At 47.5% G+C, this 19,355-nt stretch overlaps 1 protein-coding gene across 5 annotated transcripts in view; it reads left to right on the forward strand.

Annotated features, from left to right (window-relative positions):
* The first annotated feature begins 328 nt into the window (after positions 1–328).
* Positions 329–19,355, forward strand: part of LOC142566002 (uncharacterized) — a 191,935-nt gene continuing 172,908 nt past the window's right edge. The window contains exon 1 of one of the 5 annotated variants that reach the window (XR_012824950.1): positions 329–1,141. The gene's annotated coding sequence lies outside the window, so the exon portion shown is untranslated. The remainder of the gene's footprint in view (positions 1,142–19,355) is intronic. The other 4 variants (XM_075676682.1, XR_012824949.1, XR_012824947.1 and 1 more) reach the window with 4 other exon arrangements.

A 19,355-nucleotide genomic window follows, 5' to 3' on the forward strand; every position in this document is an offset into this window, starting at 1 on the left:
GCCAAGCAACTGCAGTGCTTTGTTTACACTCTAAAACAAAATTACACCCTTTGGGTTGTATCTTGCCACACAACGATAAACGTCATCTGTCTTGTCCACATTTCCTTTCTTTAACGCTGCGAGCCCGGTACTTCCCAGTAACGAACGGCATGCGCGTTATCAGCATGACATATCATTCCCGATAGGAAAGTAGCGGGCGCGGCGTTTTCAAGAAAGGAAACACGAACAATGCAGACGACGATTATCGTTGTGTGGCAGATATACACCCCAAAGGGGGGCGGGGGGGGGGTACCTTTGTCGAAGAGTACACAACTGCCGAGGCACCGGCACGACCTTGAGCCGCTCCGGCCGCCAAGACTCGGGTGACCGTATTCGGCAACCTGGACCCAAGCAGAGTCACACAGCGTGAAGTGCTCAGCGACTAACGCAAGCCAGAACATCTGCAACCACCACGCAGTACGCTTCGTACAGCAAAATAAATAGCTCTAAAGGATATGGACAATTTGCAAAAATATGTAAGTCGGCTGCCCGGCAAGACTCTTTCTCGACCAAAAACTTCAGTCTACTGGCTACAATAATTTCTAGTGCGATCCCCCAGGAAGGAAGCGCAAGCACAAAACCACGGCCGGCCAGGAAATCTGTACAGTCGGAGAGCAGGCAGCCCTGCACGGCCGTTAGTCTTTGACGCAGCAGTACCGCCGTACCCACGCTATTTTTTCCTGGGCTGTTTTCGATGTCTTGCACATTTGCCATCGTAAAACAGGGGTATGAGAACGTCCGCCCGCAGGACGGTGGCGCACGTGGTTCAGAAGTTTCGAATCACACGCAGTAATAACAACAATACGTGCGCCAGATAGATTCTACGCCGTCGCTACGTTTGCCACACAGCAACCAAACTGGCGGGAGCACGATCGAGGCGCAGCAGAATACATGTAGCGCAGAGTCATATCGAGTTAAGGCACACTCTGAACTGACTTTTAAGGGCATCCCGAGCGGTTTTTCGTTTATTACGCCGCCGTTACCCCGAGTTGTGCCGCCGCGCTACAGCTGTTGCATTTCGTGTAGGGCTACTGACAGAATGCGGTTTCCAGGTGGCACGATGGCCTCGACTGGAATAAACGCACACGACACCAAAGATTGAGTAAGCCTGAAAATATTTTATTTGCATTTTACAAGTCCAACAAAAAACACACGTCTACGCATCCACACAAACGCGGTTACATAGTCAAGAACATAGTCAAGAAATGGCTCATTAATAAGGATAGCACAAACGCACAAGAAAGAAGACCTAAGCTACAAAACGTACGGTCGGCTGCTAAGTATAATAATTTCCCTGTCACCGCGTGTCACTTTTATACAGCATCTTTACAGCACTACCAGGCCGGGTAGTTTGGCGGAAAGAACGCAACAGCTTACGGCCGTCAGCTGCCTCTTCCTTACGGGTGTCATAATTATCCTAATCTCCGCATCAACGTCGTGCAAGTCCGCATACAGGCATCTGTATCTGAACCATATGTGCCAGCTTAATACATGTGTAGTGAAATTATGATAACCACTGCGTCTTATCAAACGTATTGGTTTTGCAAATGCGCATTACAGCTGACGGAACGACATACTCTAAGTGAAGCACAAGAGAACAAAGACAAAAGGAGGATACAACACTTGAAGAAATGAAGAATTAGTAGGGGTACAGCAAACAAGCGATGACGCAGAACACACAATGATGCATCGGGTGTTCTGTGACATCGGTTTGCGTACTTACGGTGTTATGGAGATCAACGGCATAAAAACGTACCTTCAAGCGTACTCCCTCAACCTCCGCCGCATTTATTATGATAATCAACGCCTAAACAAAATGAGGCACTATGTTTTGCCAAGAGTAGACCTCTTTACAGCAAGTCTATGTAATGACTCGCAGACGAAACCAGCATGCTTTCGAAAATGTTTTACCGCCGTAGTATTCGAACGCCAACGGCCAGGAAACACATCGATACCAATAGGCTGTCGGCGGTTAATCAAGTACAAAAACCTTGACGCTAGGATTAAAAAGCAGCTTCAACAAATTAAAAAAAATCAACTGCCTATTTGCCTGAGGTAACAAAACATCCTTAGACACCTCGATTGTTTATGTCAATGGTTTGTGTAAAGTAAAAATGGATGGATGGATGGATGGATGTTATGAGCGTCCCCTTTGGAACGGGGCGGTGGCTTGCGCCACCAAGCTCTTGCTACTATGCTGCTTAATATCCTACCTAGGATGGATGGATGGATGGATGGATGGATGATTGTGGCTCAACCCTTTGAATCGGGCGGCGGCGGCGCGCGCCACCTAGCCTTTAATGGTTCTATATGCATGCATACCTATGTATTTACTCCTTTACTTTTGCGTTGATATTGTCCACCAATCAGATAGCCTCCGTTTAGTTATTTCTACCTGTTCAAAGTCTATTCTACTTTCACTGTCTTTAAAACCCAAGGCTTTGAATAGTTCCCCGTTAGATTCAACTGCAGGGTGAAGTTGTTTACAAGCAAGTATCAGGTGTTCCGCCGTTTCCTCCTCCTCTCTACACGCCTCGCACACCAAATCTATCTCCTGGTATCTGGCTCGGTACGTTTTAGTCACGACCTACTGTATAAAGGGCGACCTGCGCATTCCGTGGTCGCCTACGGCAGCGCGCGGCCGAAGAAATACCACGTGATCATTGAGTAGGGACTAAGCGTGCCGGTAGAGGCCGCCAGTGCTCACCCTCACAGCAACGCCCGAAACGCTCCGGCTCTCCCTTTAGGAGTACGGCGATGACGGTGAAAATTTGCAGAGGAGCTGCAGTAAACCCGGCATTTCGCATTATTGACAGGGTGCGGCTACAAAAATCCGCGTCGATATATGCGATACACGCCCCAGATATTTGGTATCTTCGCTGTGCAGTGCAATGAAATTTTAAACTACTTTGAAGGCGCGGCCGCGCGGATGCTAGGATTGAAATAGTGTAATCCCTTCGAGCTTTTATGCGAAGCATATTACTAGAGCTCAACCCAGCTCCTCAGGCGCGGCGGTGTCGCCTTCAAGGCTGACCACGTGACACCGTGACGTCACGACAGAGGAGAAACGGGGCTCCAACTCGCGCCGTCGCTCGCGGCGTCGCGGCGGTATATAAGCAGCTGCGCTTGTTTCTAGGTGGCTTTGGCTCAACTCTTGCAAGATGGGCTGGGTGGGAATCGAACCAGGGTCTCCGGAGTGTGAGACGGAGACGCTACCACTGAGCCACGAGTACGAGTACGATGCTTCAAAGCGGTACAAAAGCGCCTCTAGTGAATGCGGTATTGCCTTAGAAACGAGCTGTTTCTAAGGCTCAGGCGTGCGTCGCTTGCTCAGGCGCACATTTCGTTGCCGCGCCGAACGCTGCGTTGCTCGACGCTCACCGCGTCCAATGCGGGGCGCGTAGTCGCTGCGCCGTAGCCCATTGTCTTACACCCCTTGGCGGGTCGACGGGAACGCTGTCGCGTTCCACTCTTGAAGGCGAAGCAGAGTAACGCATGAGTTGTTTCTTCGTCTAGCCGAACCAAATATAGCCAAGCAACAGCAGTTCACCAGGCTAAACAGTGGTTCAACAACTAAAATAAAGGCTAGTATGCTTCGCATCCTGGGCTTAACCTTAGCTAAGCCACAGCCATTTTTTTCCCCCTCATTGTCTGCTAAAATATTGGTTAGTGCTGTGGTGCCAATAAGGTCTGGTGCGCACATTCCGCGCTAGCCGAGGTCTGAGCGCGCCCGCACTTCATTCTCCCGTAGGTTTCGCTAGTCCCGAGCCGGACGCAATGAACGCACTACGTACCGCTTTGCAGGGCCCACGCTTTCCTTTGCTGCATTCGGCACGTTCACTGAAGTGACGTGCCGCAGAGAGCGCGGCAGAACGTGAGTGGTTTTAATTGCAGTGCATGCCACAATCGTAAAAATGTGCTGTTATTGACGTATTTATTTACGCCACTTTACCAAATGATAACGAAAGTCTAGCTTGAAAAATTCCAAGGGCGCTTTATTGTGCCATCACACAGATAGTCACTACACTTTAAGCACTTTTCTGGAGTTGGGCTTTTGAAACGAAAAGCTTCGCTACGTTAGTCGACACCACGCTTCGCGCGAGCCGGCGTATGTCGGAATTGACTCCGTAAGCGTGTTCGGAGTCGGCGCAGGTGGCCACTGCCGCGCGCTATCCGTCGTCGTTTAACATTCGCCGCAAGCGCGTGTTTATCGCGGAGGCCGACTATATAACCGCTTGCCAGAGAACAGGCGTGCGCATTCAACATGGAAGGAGAAGAGAGTGACACTACCGATACAGAGAGCTGTGTTTACGGCTGCACAGAAATCGCAAGACAATGTGCCCAACAACGATGAATAAAGATTAATAATCCTGCATAACTTATGGTATATATCATTCATAAGCAATTTGCATCACTACACAAGGCACACGTATAGCATAACCATAAGCTTACCAAAGCATATCCATAATTGAAACCATATAAGCATGCATATATAACCATAGGCTAAATCATAAAGCATAAGCTAAACCGTAAGCCATATCCCTAAATTAAACCATAAGCATATCCATAAGTTAAACCGTAAGCATATCCATAGGCTAAATCATAAAGCATAACCATAGGCCAAACCGTAAGAATAATCATAGGCTCATAAAGCATAACTATAAGCTAAACCATAAGCATCACCGAACCTTTTCGCTTCGAGATATCCAGGCTTAACCTTAGCTAAGCCCCAGCCATTTTTTTTTGTTTTTGTTCAGGTTTCAACCATTGGTTTCTAATATCGGTCACGGGGAACTCATGAAATGAAATTCCTCTTGATGCTCGGCCGCTTGACTTTCACAACGGTATGCAGAAGTAAACTATCGTGCATGAAGAAGCCGCAAACGCGAAAGCCGGCACCCACGGGGCTGAGAATCACAGTGCCACTGAAATAGAATCTGGTAATCAAGATCTAGCGACATCAACAGATCACCAAGCACTCAGCTAATCGATTGTTTCGCGCGCGTGCGTTTGCGTACGTCCTTCCGTGCTCTCGCTGAAAATGCTTGCTGCCCATGCGTGCGGCCGGCCACGGGGTTGGGGTAGGTGGGGGTAGAGTTACTGTATATGCTACCACAGGTAGCAGAGTTGCGCGTCTGTTTTATCACACCGCTAGCGCTTCTATTGGCAGAGCGTCATCACGTGGTAGTCAAGCAACCGTGCATTGCGGAGAAGCAGATGCTCGGGCCAATTTTTGTATTTCCCTACGCCGCCGCTGCAGCGAACTGGATTGACACAAGTTATCGCCAGTCAAATTCAAAGCGAATCCGGCCGACCTTGGCGTTCGCTGTTCGCGTGCGGGCTAGCTGCGGAGAGCTAGCTATATAGCTATGTCAGTGTAGCTATGTCAATCCTGTGAGAGAAAAACCTTCACTACGCTCCCACAGAAGGTTACTTCTGGAATCCCTGCAGTGAAAAGGCACATAATGAAGTGGTACTTGGAGGTGTGGCTGATATCCAGTGTGGCTGATATCCAGTGCCTGCTAGTAGGTGGGTACGTTTCTACAGCAAGTCTAATGGGGTACCAGTGTCGAAATACTAATGGTTGGTCATTGATTCACCAGTAATGTTTTAGACTGCCTACACGTTGAGAGCTTTGGCACATAAGCAGGTATCTCTAATGCAAAACCGAGTACCCATTATCCAGTGTTCAGTGCAGTGCCGGATTATGGGCCCACTGCCGCGCGCTGGATGCTGGGCAGGCACGGCGTACACCGAGGTACTGAGTACTGGTGCGAAAAATAACTCTGGCGCGTTAAATACGCGGTGCCTGGACACTGTATATATTTTGTTGGAATACAAAAAGCAACAGAGCGATTTGGTGCAATAAAAAAAAAAAGCTCCGACCAGGATTCGATCGTCGGACCTACAGATCCCAAGCTCGGTACTTTACCACTGCGCCACGCACGCCAGGACGAGAACATGAGTGGATAATAGGCCATGTCAAGGATCGAGAAGCAGTTTGTTTCAGAGACGTATCGCTCAGTCATGGTAGATGCGCTATCGCCCTGCATATAAAACTCACGCCTGTACCACAAAGAAAATTTTGCTGTCCGTATTCAGTAGCATGCTCGAAAGTGCCACATCTATTTTCACTTGCGACTGGCATTTTACCTTTGAAAAAAAGTCCTAAATGAACCGCCGACCCGAGACGCTGTATGGGCTGTTACTACTGATTTGGATAGCTGTTTCTTGTTCTTCACGCGAAGGATATGCAACGTTTTCTTAGTTCAGTGATGCCTTTCAGTCGACACGTCTGTCAAGTCATATATCTTCGTCAGAGAAGCGCAGGCTAGTGCCGGGAGCCTTCCGCGACAGCACATATATACCTGTGTTTATGACGCGTCACATCGGCGCTCATCGCTACTTGTGCTGGCACTGTAAACATGAAAAAATGGTTTATTTAAGAACACCGATGCGAAAGCTGAAATATAGAGTGATTTATCCGTGTTAGACTTCTTGATTCCTGAGCCTAGACGCGCCGAGAGCGTGCAGACGGACTCGGCGGATACGCTAGGCCGAAACTTCGGTGGCGACCGATCTCGGCGCCTTTTTCTTGACGATCTTATGCAGTCAGCTGTTTCGATGCGCTTTGTTTGCGATTAGGCGGACAAGCAGTCCAAAAGCGATGCAAAACCACCACCGGTCGATCGACGATACGGTAGGCATGCCGCCTGCAAAAACGGAGTGCGGCTTCGCCGCACAGATTTGGTTGCTTCCCAGGCAAGATGGCGGACCTACGCGCCATAGAGTTTCCTACAAGAATTACTAGAGGGAACTCTGGCGCTGCAGTCGTTGTCCTACCATGGGAATGATGGGAAGTACATGGATTTGTCTGATCTTCGTGCTTGTGGATTCAGACGTTCTTGTGGCTTTGTATATTACGCTATATAAATCTTATTGTCGTATATTTCGGCGCAATCTATATTCTTCGAAGTGTAGAAGACGCCGGGGAACGCGTACAATTGCTATTAATTGCAATGATTGAGCTTGTTTATGTGCCCAAATCGAAACGCACCAAGCGTCTCAAAGCACTGGCATGCCCGCGATAAATTCATAAGTGCGTTTCATTCACTTGTCGATACATGCATCCGTGGCTTAATGGTTTCAATATCAGGCTTCTGTACTAGAGTCCCTGTGTTCGAATCCTGCAGTCGGGCAATTTTAATGATGTTTATTTGATTATTTATTACGCAATAAACTGTTGAAAATGACGAGTTTACTAAGTCACAAAGCCGTTTGAAGCCAAAAAGGACGAAGTTTAGGCAAATCCATGTACTTGCCATAATTCCCATGCTGGGACAACCGCTCCCATTGTAGCTCACGTAGACACTAGCGCCAGAGTTCCCTCTAGTAATTTTGTAGGAAACTCTATGCTACGCGCAACTCTGCTACCTGTGGTAGCATATACAGTAACTCTAAGGGAGGAAACTTCAAGGCGCCGTCTTGCGTACATTTCTTTTTATAAATTAGAGGCCGTTGTCATAACTTCTGATTGTGCGAAAAAGGCATTAATCTTGATTACAATACAAATGTAGCAGTAAAACGTGGACAACATTGCCAAAAGTTTGCTATGTTCAACCAATATTATTTCGTATAAACGCGTTCCTTTAAAAAATGATGGCCCCAAACACAAATGCCAACACCCCCCGAGAGCGATGCAAATACTATGAGCACGTGTTATGAACAAAATATTTTCGTGGTGCCAAACGACGGGGAAAATGTGGCGATACGCATTCCTCTCGGCTGCCATTGCATATGGCTGCTCATTAGCATAATTCGCGCGGCTCGTCGCAGCAAAAATTATGGCGGAAAATCTCAACAATGGCGGCCCAGCGCAACGTCACGCATCGTCAAAATGGCGTTTACGAAACAGCCCTTCCTGTGACGCTCCTCACGAGATATTCCTTCAGCCAATCAGCAAGCTGGCATGGCGCATATCTTGGATCGCCGCCACCATGCCACCACATATTCGCGCAATTGCACATGCATTGCACTGATTGTGCATGCTACCGCTCACATTGTTCGCATCGCAATATGGCTGCCAAGGGCCAAAAAAATGTATTAGTCCATAAAATTTGCAGCTCCACGTCACGTTTCGTCATCTTGATGAAAACGCAAAATTGCATTTTGCAATACATCCACTTCCAGGCACAAATTTCAAAACATTTTCATTATGAGCGAAACTGCAATTTTCTTTATGCCGCAACTTGCCCAATTTTGTGTTTTGCAGTAGGATATTAGCAGTGCTATTAAGGCACTTAAATACTCATGGATAGTAGTAGAGCGAAAAAAATAAAGAAAGCAGTGGCTTCTTGTGCGTAGACTATGTATACACCTGGTGCTCTTATGGTCATTTTTTCCCTATCCGCTAAACCATTCTAAACAGGAAAAGTTTATACACAATTAGTTTATAGACAGACCACAACTAAACCACAGGTATCGCTGGTAAGCAAAGTATATTTATTCGGTGATGTTTTCTGCAGCCCTGCTATTCGGCTTTCCTTCCTTCCTTTTCAGCTGTGCAGGATAATTTTAATCGTTGAAAGACTCAGCGAAACCTTTTTCGGGTTGTTTTTTCTTGGTTTCAGACTCTGCACATTGCATTTTAAGGCGTGTTTTCTGTATTTGTTGCTTTTTCATTATGAGTAGGGCATGTCAACATTTTTTACACCATGTCAAGTATGTGGTGCCATAGACTGTTCTTAGATGGAGTCTTGCCCTTTCATTCTGTACAATACGATGTCGGTTTTTTGTGTCCAAGGCCGTTTTACAGCGCGATTGTAGTATTTTCCCAAGTTTTGCCTCTGTCACCCAAGCTTTAAAGATTGCTACCCACTGCTGGTGGCATGACACGTGATATTTCTTTTTCAATAAAAGGAAGTCTGTCACTTATCCAGTGCACTGGTTGTCTTTTGTCTCTTTGAATTGCAATTTATTGCCTATATTTGCTCTTTTGTTGCATTTCAGATTAGGAATGGCTATCATAATTGACATTTAACCATATTGCACACAATGTGGATATGTAATTGCAATATAGGGCCACCATAAATATAATAGATGTTAATAATTCAAGAACAGTGCCTTTGCATCGTGGTGCAGCCATGAATTGTGGCTATGAGGTACCAGTGTTGCAGGTAGCACTGCTTGTGCAGAATATAGTTCAACTCTACTACTTTAAAACATCATTGCTTTTATCTGCATTCGTATAGCTCCAGTTTCTGTGAACAACACACATCTGGTGGAAGAGTGGCTTGCACCTGCAGTAGGGCCCAATGAATAGCCAAATTTCTGCCCGTTTTCATGTTATTAGCATATTGGTAAAGGCAGTCGTTTTCACAGTAGCCTGTTTGCCCAGTGTAGAAGCCGCTGCAGGGTGTCAGGATCTCATACACATCTTCAGCTTTGCAGGGGACACAGCATCTGGCACATAGTTTGTCAGAGGCCATGTATTCGGGGCAAGTTGAGTTTACTCACCAGCAAAGGGAGAACCAAGCTTGTTGGATATGAAGTAAACCGCCTGTACACTCAGTGTCCTTTCATTTTGCCTGACATATGTGGTTATAGCGACCCTTGTTTTATGCACTTCTCAGGCTGCAGTCTATTGCAAATGAAACACTCGGCATAGCTTTCAGCAAACTGGACAGGAATAACACTGAAAAACCAGCAGATGTTAATCATTGCACTTATCATGCGAAGCGCCGTACAGTATGATGAGGGCGTAAATAATTGAGGGTGTTCCTCAAGACCTTGTAGCATATGTCACGTGCTTGGAGCACAGGCCGCCATTGGAATATGAACCTGGCAATGTTTAACGCTAGAACGTTATCTAGTGAGGCGAGTCTAGCGGTGCTATTGGAGGAATTGGAGGGCAGTAAATGGGATATAATAGGGCTCAGTGAAGTTAGGAGGCCAAAAGAAGCATATACAGTGCTAAAAAGCGGGCACGTCCTATGCTACCGAGGCTTAGCGGAGAGACGAGAACTAGGAGTCGGATTCCTGATTAATAAGAATATAGCTGGTAACATACAGGAATTCTATAGCATTAACGAGAGGGCGGCAGGTCTTGTTGTGAAACTTCATAAGAGGTATAAAATGAAGGTTGTACAGGTCTACGCCCCTGCATCCAGTCATGATGACCAGGAAGTCGAAAGCTTCTATGAAGACGTGGCATCGGCGATGGCTAGAGTGAAAACAAAATACACTATACTAATGGGCGACTTTAATGCCAAGGTAGGCAAGAAGCAGGCTGGAGACAAGGCAGTGGGGGAGTATGGCATAGGCACTAGGAATAGCAGGGGAGAGTTATTAGTAGAGTTTGCGGAACAGAATACTATGCGGATAATGAATACCTTCTTCCGCAAGCGGGATAGCCGAAAGTGGACGTGGAGGAGCCCGAACGGCGAGACTAGAAATGAAATCGACTTTATACTCTGCGCTAACCCTGGCATCATACAAGATGTGGACGTGCTCGGCAAGGTGCGCTGCAGTCACTATAGGATGGTAAGAACTCGAATTAGCCTAGACCTGAGGAGGGGACGGAAGAAACTGGTACGTAAGAAGGCGATCAATGAGTTAGCGGCAAGAGGGAAAATAGAGAAATTCCAGATCAAGCTACAGAACAGGTATTCGGCTTTAACTCAGGAAGAGGACCTTAGTGTTGAAGCAATGAACGATAATCTTGTGGCCATCATTAAGGAGTGTGCAATGGAAGTCGGTGGTAACTCCGTTAGGCAGGATACCGGTAAACTATCGCAGGAAACGAAAGATCTGACCAAGAAACGCCAATGTATGAAAGCCTCTAACCCTACAGCTAGAATAGAACTGGCAGAACTTTCGAAGTTAATCAACAAGCGTAAGACAGCTGACATAAGGACGTATAATATGGATAGAATTGAACATGCTCTCAGGAACGGAGGAAGCCTAAAAGCACTGAAGAAGAAACAAGGAATTGGCAAGAATCAGATGTATGCGTTAAGAGACAAAGCCGGCAATATCATATACTAATATGGATGAGGTAGTTCAAGTGGCTGAGGAGTTCTATAGAGATTTATACAGTACCAGTGGCACCCACGACGATAATGGAATAGAAAATAGTCTAGAGGAATTCGAAATCCCACAGGTAACGTCGCAAGAGGTAAAGAAAGCCTTGGGAGATATGCAAAGGGAGAAGGCAGCTGGGGAGGATCAGAGGATCAGGTAACAGCAGATTTGTTGAAGGAAGGTGGACAGATTGTTCTAAAGAAACTGGCCACGCTGTATACGCAATGCCTCATGACATCGAGCATACCGGAATTTTGGAAGAACGCTAACATAATTCTAATCCATATGAAAGGGGACGCCAAAGACTTTAAAAATTATAGACCGATCAGCTTACTGTCAGTTGCCTACAAACTATTTACAAAGGTAATCGCAAATAGAATCAGGAACACCTTAGACTTCTGTAAAGCAAAGGACCAGGCAGGATTTCGTAAAGGCTACTCAACAATAGACCATATTCACATTATCAATCAGGTGATAGAGAAATGTGCGGAATATAACGAACCATTATATATAGCTTTCATTGATTACGAGAAAGCGTTTGATTCTGTCGAAACCTCAGCAGTGATGGAGGCATTACGGAACCAGGGTGTAGACGAGCCGTATGTAAAAATACTGAGATAACTATAGCGGCTCCACAGCCACCGTAGTCCTCCATAAAGAAAGCAACAAAATCCCAATAAAGAAAGGCGTCCGGCAGGGAGATACGATCTCTCCAATGCTATTCACAGCGTGTTTACAGGAGGTATTCAGAGACCTGGATTGGGAAGAATTGGGGATAAAAGTTAATGGAGAATACCTTAGTAACTTGCGATTCGCTGATGATAATGCCTTGCTTACTAACTCAGAGGACCAACTGCAATGCATGCTCACTGACCTGGAGAGGCAAAGCCAAAGGGTTGGTCTAAAAATTAATCTGCAGAAAGCTAAAGTAATGTTTAACAGTCTCGGAAGAGAACAGCAGTTTACGATAGGTAGCGAGGCACTGGAAGTGGTAAGGGAATACATCTACTTAGGACAGGCAGTGACTGCGGATCCAGATCATGAGACTGAAATAATCAGAAGAATAAGAATGGGCTGGGGTGCGATTGGCAGCCATTCTCAGATCATGAACAGCAGGTTGCCATTATCCCTCAAGAGAAAAGTGTATAATAGCTGTGTCTTACCAGTACTCACCTACGGGGCAGAAACCTGGATGCTTACGAAAAGGGTTCTACTCAAATTGAGGACGACGCAACGAGCTATGGAAAGAAGAATGATAGGTGTAACATTAAGGGATAAGAAAAGAGCAGATTGGGTGAGGGAGCAAACGCAAGTTAATGACATCTTAGTTGAAATCAAGAAAAAGAAAAGGGCATGGGCAGGACATGTAATGAGGAGGGAAGATAACCGTTGGCCATTAAGGGTTACCGACTGGATTCCAATGGAAGGGAAGCGTAGCAGGGGGTGGCAGGAAGTTAGGTGGGCGGATGAGATTAAGGAGTTTGCAGGGACAACATGGCCACAATTAGTACATGACCGGGGTAGTTGGATAAGTATGGGAGAGGCCTTTGCCCTGCAGTGGGCGTAACCAGGCTGATGATGATGATGTATAGCACTTTTTTGATCGCATGCTATAGGTTTAGCATGTGTGGCTATGGTTGAAGTGCAGTGCAAGGGCAAGAAAACATATCTATGAGCAGCACCCTGGTAAAGGAGACTCTGGGAAAACTAGTGGGAAGCCTGTTGAACATCTGGTTGACCCACTTGCTGGCTCAGGCAAAGGCACTTGCAGGATCCATCAGGCAAAGTATGATAAAGCGAAGGAAGTCATCAACACACCAGAAGGTTTTTACATATAAGCACTGTGCTAAGGTCATAACATGCTAACAAGTCTTAGTGCGCAGGCAGTGCACAACCAACTACATATGCCTTCTGTTCGGACATTGCTTATTGTAACTAACCAGGATAGAGTGGACAAAAAAAGACAGCAGCGCCATTAATTTGGTTTCACTGGTATCAACAGTGTTTTGTAAGTGTACATTGCCACACTCCCCAATGCCTTCTTGGGTGACATCAGCAAGGACCAGCTTGAGGCAAGGGGTAATAGAAGTCTTTACAAGCTAAAAATGCATGCATGCATGGAGAGCACATTGTGTCCAAAAAGTAGGCACTTCACAGGGTCACTGGAGAAGGAACAGATTATTAACAGTGGGCAAAGAAAAGCTACTAAACACCCAACACTGTTGCCATGTAACAACCTCTGAAACAATCCCTCTTAAAGAGCAAATCATCTTTGTGTATCCATAAAGAGGGCAGATGGGCAAAGCCCCTTCAGTAATGCTGCGAGCTTCAAAAGCCCAATTTGCACGTCCTGAATACTTCCTTCTTACGACTTTGCTGGGTGCAAGCATTCTACTGTCCAAAAGCTGTCATTGAGAGCACTGTTGGTTTGGTGGCAATACAGTTCAGAAGCAATTGCAACAAACCTCCCTTCCTAGTTAGCCTGGATGCTCACGGTGCTTATGAAGCAGCACCATGAGGCAAGCAGGGTGAACGGATGCCTCCAAGCCCTTGTTTGTTTATCACACTGTTCTGTTAGTAACAACCATGAGACTTGAAACCACCAAGCTCAAGTTCGGCACTCGCATGGTTACTGCGAAGGATCCATAAAAACAGAAAACTCAAGGAAAATGATAAAGCACCATTTAACACTTAGTATTGCTGCAGCCCACCCCCTTCTTTTATTTTGTCTGGTTATGCTACATCTTTTTACTATAGATAGGCATGAACTTAGGTGATGTCCCCAATCAGTGTCCAATTTTTATATACACTATAGGCTGGTTCAAAGAGGCTCGAAACACTGCAATGGAAGCTTCAAGTAGAAAAGGTGCCTGGAAGGGAAAAAAAAAAGCTGTGCTGCAATTGCCATCTCGGCAACATCTTGTCCCCATAATAAAAATTGTTGCTTCCATATCAACTTGAGCCCTCCAGATTACAGTAAAGTACCAGTGCACTATGAACAATGAATCGTTTCTCAATGTGCAGTCCAGCCAAAATCATGGGCATGAATCCGCATTGTGCTCCTGCATTGAAGGTGAATAATGTTACAAAATGGCGAATGTACGTTAGTAAGCTTCCCTGCAATATGAATTTGTAATGTCAATTCAATGTCAATTCAATGTCAATGTAATGCCAAAGGATTGTCAATGAAGCTTACCACGAGCACAGATGCACTTGCAAATTATGTCACAATTGAAAATAATGAGCACAGTGTAAATCTATGTGCCCTTTCCACTCTTAGTATGCTTTACCGCACGATGCTTATTTACACCCCGGTATTGCGGTGTAGCAAGCTACAAAAGAAACGTTGCATAATCAGGCTTTTTACGACTATCTTTCTCGCAATACACTAATATTTCGCGGTGAAGGCTAAGCAATGTACTGCGGTGAAGCATACTAAAAGTGAAAAGGGGCCGCTGTCACTAGACATAATCAGAGTTCTTCAATTATACACTCGCGCACCCGCCGCCTCTCAGGTCGCCTAAGTGGACATACTATGCAGGCTGATAGCGGCCCCCTCCCACTTTTAGTATGCTTCACCGCGTAACTAAAATGTACTGCGGCGAAGAAGCCGTACATTTGTATTGAGTGAATAAACAAATGGTTTTTACAACAGTACAGAAATAAACGCGCACCATACATCAGTCTACCACACGGAAGAGCGTCGCAACATACGGCGGCTGATTCACACAGGCCGTGTAGCCCGCTTATCAGTCGTAAAGGGTATTATGGGTAATTCAAAATTTCAGACACATGTGTTCATGTTTACGTTCGCACTCCTTGCGTAATAAGACTCCCAGAACTTCCACAATAGAACTTAATTTACAACACACAAACGCAAAGAACACAGACATATGTCTCGTTTTCAACTAGGCCGTCATGCAAATGACATTTAGCGCGGAAAAACGTGAACATGCTGTGTGTTAGCGTCGTAAACTTCATACTAGGCAAGGAGCTAGCACACCACAATCCCGCGACAGCCGCTAATGAGACCAAGACGGGAGCACATGTCTGTGAACGCGCAAACGGAGCCCGTAAGCCACTCTGCTCCTCCGCCACCCCCGCTGCACGGCTGCACCACTCGTTTCAAGCACAGCACACCAAACACACATTCAGCGCTGAACAGTGGGCGGTCGACGCAGTTGCATTTACATGACTTGCAGCGAGCAGCACATCCCGGTAACACTGAGCTTCCCGGTAACACTAACACTGGCGCGGCTCGCTACATGCTTCGCGCGCTTTTCCGAGCGCAGATTGCTTTGCGCCTGGTTGCTGCACTAGGCTCTTATACAGTTGCTTTTTCGAGCGCAGGTCCGTGTGCGTCTGGTTTTTGCACTAGGCTTTTATACGATCGCTTGTGGCTGCTTTCCATTCGTCGCGGCTTGGTACAGGCGCACAGACTGTGCGCGCGTGCTTTTTGCACTGGTCTTTGAACACATCGCTCGCTGCTCGCACTTGTATATTAATACGAAGTGAGCAAAGTGAGCGTCGCTTAGCGCGGAAGTGCTGAGCCGCGGGCGCACCGTGTATGTAAGCGCGCAGCAATGCCGGGAAACATTCATGCAAAAGCAAAGGGTCAGAAAACTGCGCTTTGTTTTCCATTACTTTGTCATGTACCTTCACACTGGGTAGCGCCGAGCGATCACTTCTAACAAACGCAGAAATGAGTCTTTGCAGCGCGTGTGGCCATTAATTGACTCCCACCCCACAGCCATGTGAGGTGCGACTCCAGCAGCGGTGCAGTTACTCTGCAGCCGGCGGAGAGGAGGTGGCGCTTCACTTTCTGCCAATAACGTTTTTTTTTTGCGTGTGCACGCCCGTGATAGCTCGTGAGGTTGTGCGGGATGAGCTGCTGGCGCGACCCCCCACTCGGTGGCCCCGAGAGGATTGTGCAAATTGATGAATGCCTCCTTCGCGGCAAGCGAAAATACAATCGAGGCCGCTTGATGACGGGCGACAACGTTCTGCCGAGCCGCCAAAATCACGGCGGCATTGCAGATCGTAGACCATGGGTATTCGGCATGATCTGCGTGACCACCGGGCAGTCCCGACTCTTCAAGGTCGACAGACGAGACGCGGCGACGCTAGGCCCCATTATTGCAGCCTACGTTGAACCGGGGACGACCATCCACAGTGAATACAACTGCATGCCGAACTTAGTGGATGCTAACGGAGCGAGCCTCAATCTGCAATGGGAAAGTAAACCACAGCGTGAACTTTGTGGACCCAATCACGGGCGTTGACACGCAAAAAAATTGAATGTTATTGGCATGCAGAAACTGAAGCGCCACCTCCCCTCAGCCGGCTGCAGGGTAACTGCACCGCTGCTGGAGTCGCACCTCGCATGGCTGTGGGGTGGGAGTCAATTAATGGCCACACGCGCTGCAAAGACTTCTTTCTGCGTTTGTTAGAAGCGATCGCTCGGCGCTACGCAGTGTGAAGGTACATGACAAAGTAATGGAAAACAAAGCGCAGTTTCCTGACCCTTTGCTTTTGCATGAATGTTTCCAGGCATTGCTGCGCGCTTACATACAAGGTACGCCCGCGGCGCAGCACTTCCGCGCTAAGCGACGCTCACTTTGCTCACTTCGTAATTATATATAAGTGCGAGCAGCGAGCGATGTGTTCAAAGACCAGTGCAAAAAGCAGGCGCGCACCAAGTCTGTGCGCCTGCACCAAGCAGCGCCGAATGGAAAGCAGCGACAAGCGATCGTATAATAGCCTAGTGCAAAAACCAGACGCACACCGATCTGCGCTCGAAAAAGCAACTGTACAAAAGCCTAGTGCAAAAACCAGGCGCACAGCAATCTGCGCTCGAAAAAGCGCGCGCAAGCACGTAGCTAGCCGCGCCAATCCAATCCAGAAGCTAAAAGAGGGGTGGGAGTAATGTGTGACACTACATAGAGTTTCCTACGAAACTCTATGTGACACTAAGCTCAGTGCAATGCTCAGTGTTACCCACATCCCTCGATGTCCGTTAAGCAAAGTCAGACACGGCGACGCCACATCGCGGTACACAAAACTTCGCTGCCGAGGCGCTAGGCCACTTCGATATTTCAACTGTCACCACCGCGGGGTTCTCAAGAAAGCATGGGTCACACAACGCAGATTCTGTACTGCCAGAGCTCACCGAGGCCAAAGCCGCACTGCCGCACCGCCACTACTCACGGCTTTCCGCCAAGTGACACAGACCCTACAACCAACGCTCTTAAATTCTTTCAGTTCTCAAACTGCTGAGCGGCGCCTGGCCCCTTTCCGTTGCGCGCCGCGAGAGGGCGCGCACGACGGAGTTAGCCTAAAGCCCCTTAAAGGGACACTAAAGGTTACCAGAAACTCAAGTTAAAGTGGTAGAGCAATGTTCTAGAACGTCTAAGGCGTTAATATAATCGCGAACAGAGCTTTAGTAACCGAGAAATTGAGGTAAATGCATGACACGATTTGAGACCCCCCAGCGACATTCCGGTACTAGCCCGATGACGAAAGGACTCCTCATAATTTGTGTTACTAATACTCAACTACTCGTATTAAAAATATCATTTCATTCGATTATAAGACGAAAAAAAATGCTACTTGTCTACGTCTATTCGATTCTAAGAAAAAATAACATTTTGACGTTACCCTTCAGTAATATGAGTGATCGAAAGGTTTCGTTTTCGCTCGACTCTGCGCGCTCGACTCTGCGCCGCGCACGCTTTGGAGTTTCAGTAGTTTCGTTATCGCGTCGTGCTGTGAGGGTTCTGCTGGCTCGCAAAACTTTCATTTGGAACAAGCAGCGAAAATGCCACGTCCATGTGATGTCGCGGGAAGCCCTCGTTGCTTTCCCGCTCCGGAGAGCCGGTGTCGAGGCCGCCGTCGTAGTACGGAACGACGCCGGCAGTGCGAGCCCTCAGCAGCAGGTCGCGCTCGTCGGTGCTCAAATCGCTGAAGTTGAGCCCACCATCGCGAGCCAATCTGTAGGTGTCAGGGTCCATTGCGACAAGCGTCGAAGTTAGCGTCATAGAATGAAGTACCAGCTTATGGGCATCTTGCGCTGGAGTTTGAGGTATGGTAGCGGCGCCTGGTGGCGGTGCGGGAAACGACATCTGGGTCGTGCCAGCTTGGGTCGTATTGAGCCCTGGCTGTGGCGAAGCACGTTTCTAGGCCGAGTTTTGCGTCGATTCGCACATTTTTATGCCCTGTTGCGAGTGCGAAAAGGCTCGTCGCTTCTCATAGACCACGCCGACCACACTGCGAGCTCGCCGCAGCCTATAGTTTAACGAAAACGGACTCTCCGTGTGCCGTGGGACGTAATGTGGGACGTAATTCGTTTCTCCTTCCGCTAGCCACCATACTCCCGCTTTCGCTCTGCTGTCGGCTCTGTCTTGGCTCTGTTTCTGGCCGCGCGTTCGCGTTTTGCGCAGAAAAGCCGTAGCGCCGTCTGCGGACGCCGTTCTACTCACCGATGGCGCAACGTCACTATGAGACCATGATGTCAGTACTCCTCGATCGGAGGGCGGGCGATTTGAACTGCGCTAGAGGTACGCGGACGCTTCAGAACGCATTTTCTCTTAAAATAAGTCTCTCCTTGGCACGAAACAAGCGTTTCGAGGTTTCTGTGATGGTATTTCAACAGTTTACGTTGACTTAATAGTAACCTTTAGTGTCCCTTTAATAATTTGAAAGTAGCGACACTCCCGCGCTTTCCTCCTCGATTCTCCTCGCCCGCCGGCTGTGCGCGCTGCGCACGGCACGCTTCGCAGGCCATCGCGCGCTCGCCGGCTTGATGCATCAGCTGGCACCCGTGATCGCACCTAACTTCGGGATTTTTTTCTCGCTCTATTATTAAACGAAAGCACTAGATAGGGATGCAATGTGCTTGACTCTACCATGACCCACATTTATCACCTTCTCGTTTGAGCAATGAAAGCGCTAAACGTGCGCGTTTGCGGCATGAATTAACAATCGCAGCGTACTGTATATAGCCCACATTGGCTTTGATATCTTTATACTGGTCACTGCAACAGGGCAGAGCTTTAATTAGCACAGTATTTAATTTAAATTTGTACATTCTTTAATCTTTTTCGACACAGTGACGCCCCGTTAAATGCAATTTCAACTAGCGCTGCATTTTCGCGGAAGTACTTTTTATGACACTATATTTTTGCAGTCGAGCCAGGCAGAGATTGCGGTAATTTAGTTGGACGTCATTGCGTGCG

The sequence above is a fragment of the Dermacentor variabilis genome, unplaced genomic scaffold (assembly GCF_050947875.1).
Source record: "Dermacentor variabilis isolate Ectoservices unplaced genomic scaffold, ASM5094787v1 scaffold_12, whole genome shotgun sequence".
Taxonomy (NCBI): domain Eukaryota; kingdom Metazoa; phylum Arthropoda; class Arachnida; order Ixodida; family Ixodidae; genus Dermacentor; species Dermacentor variabilis.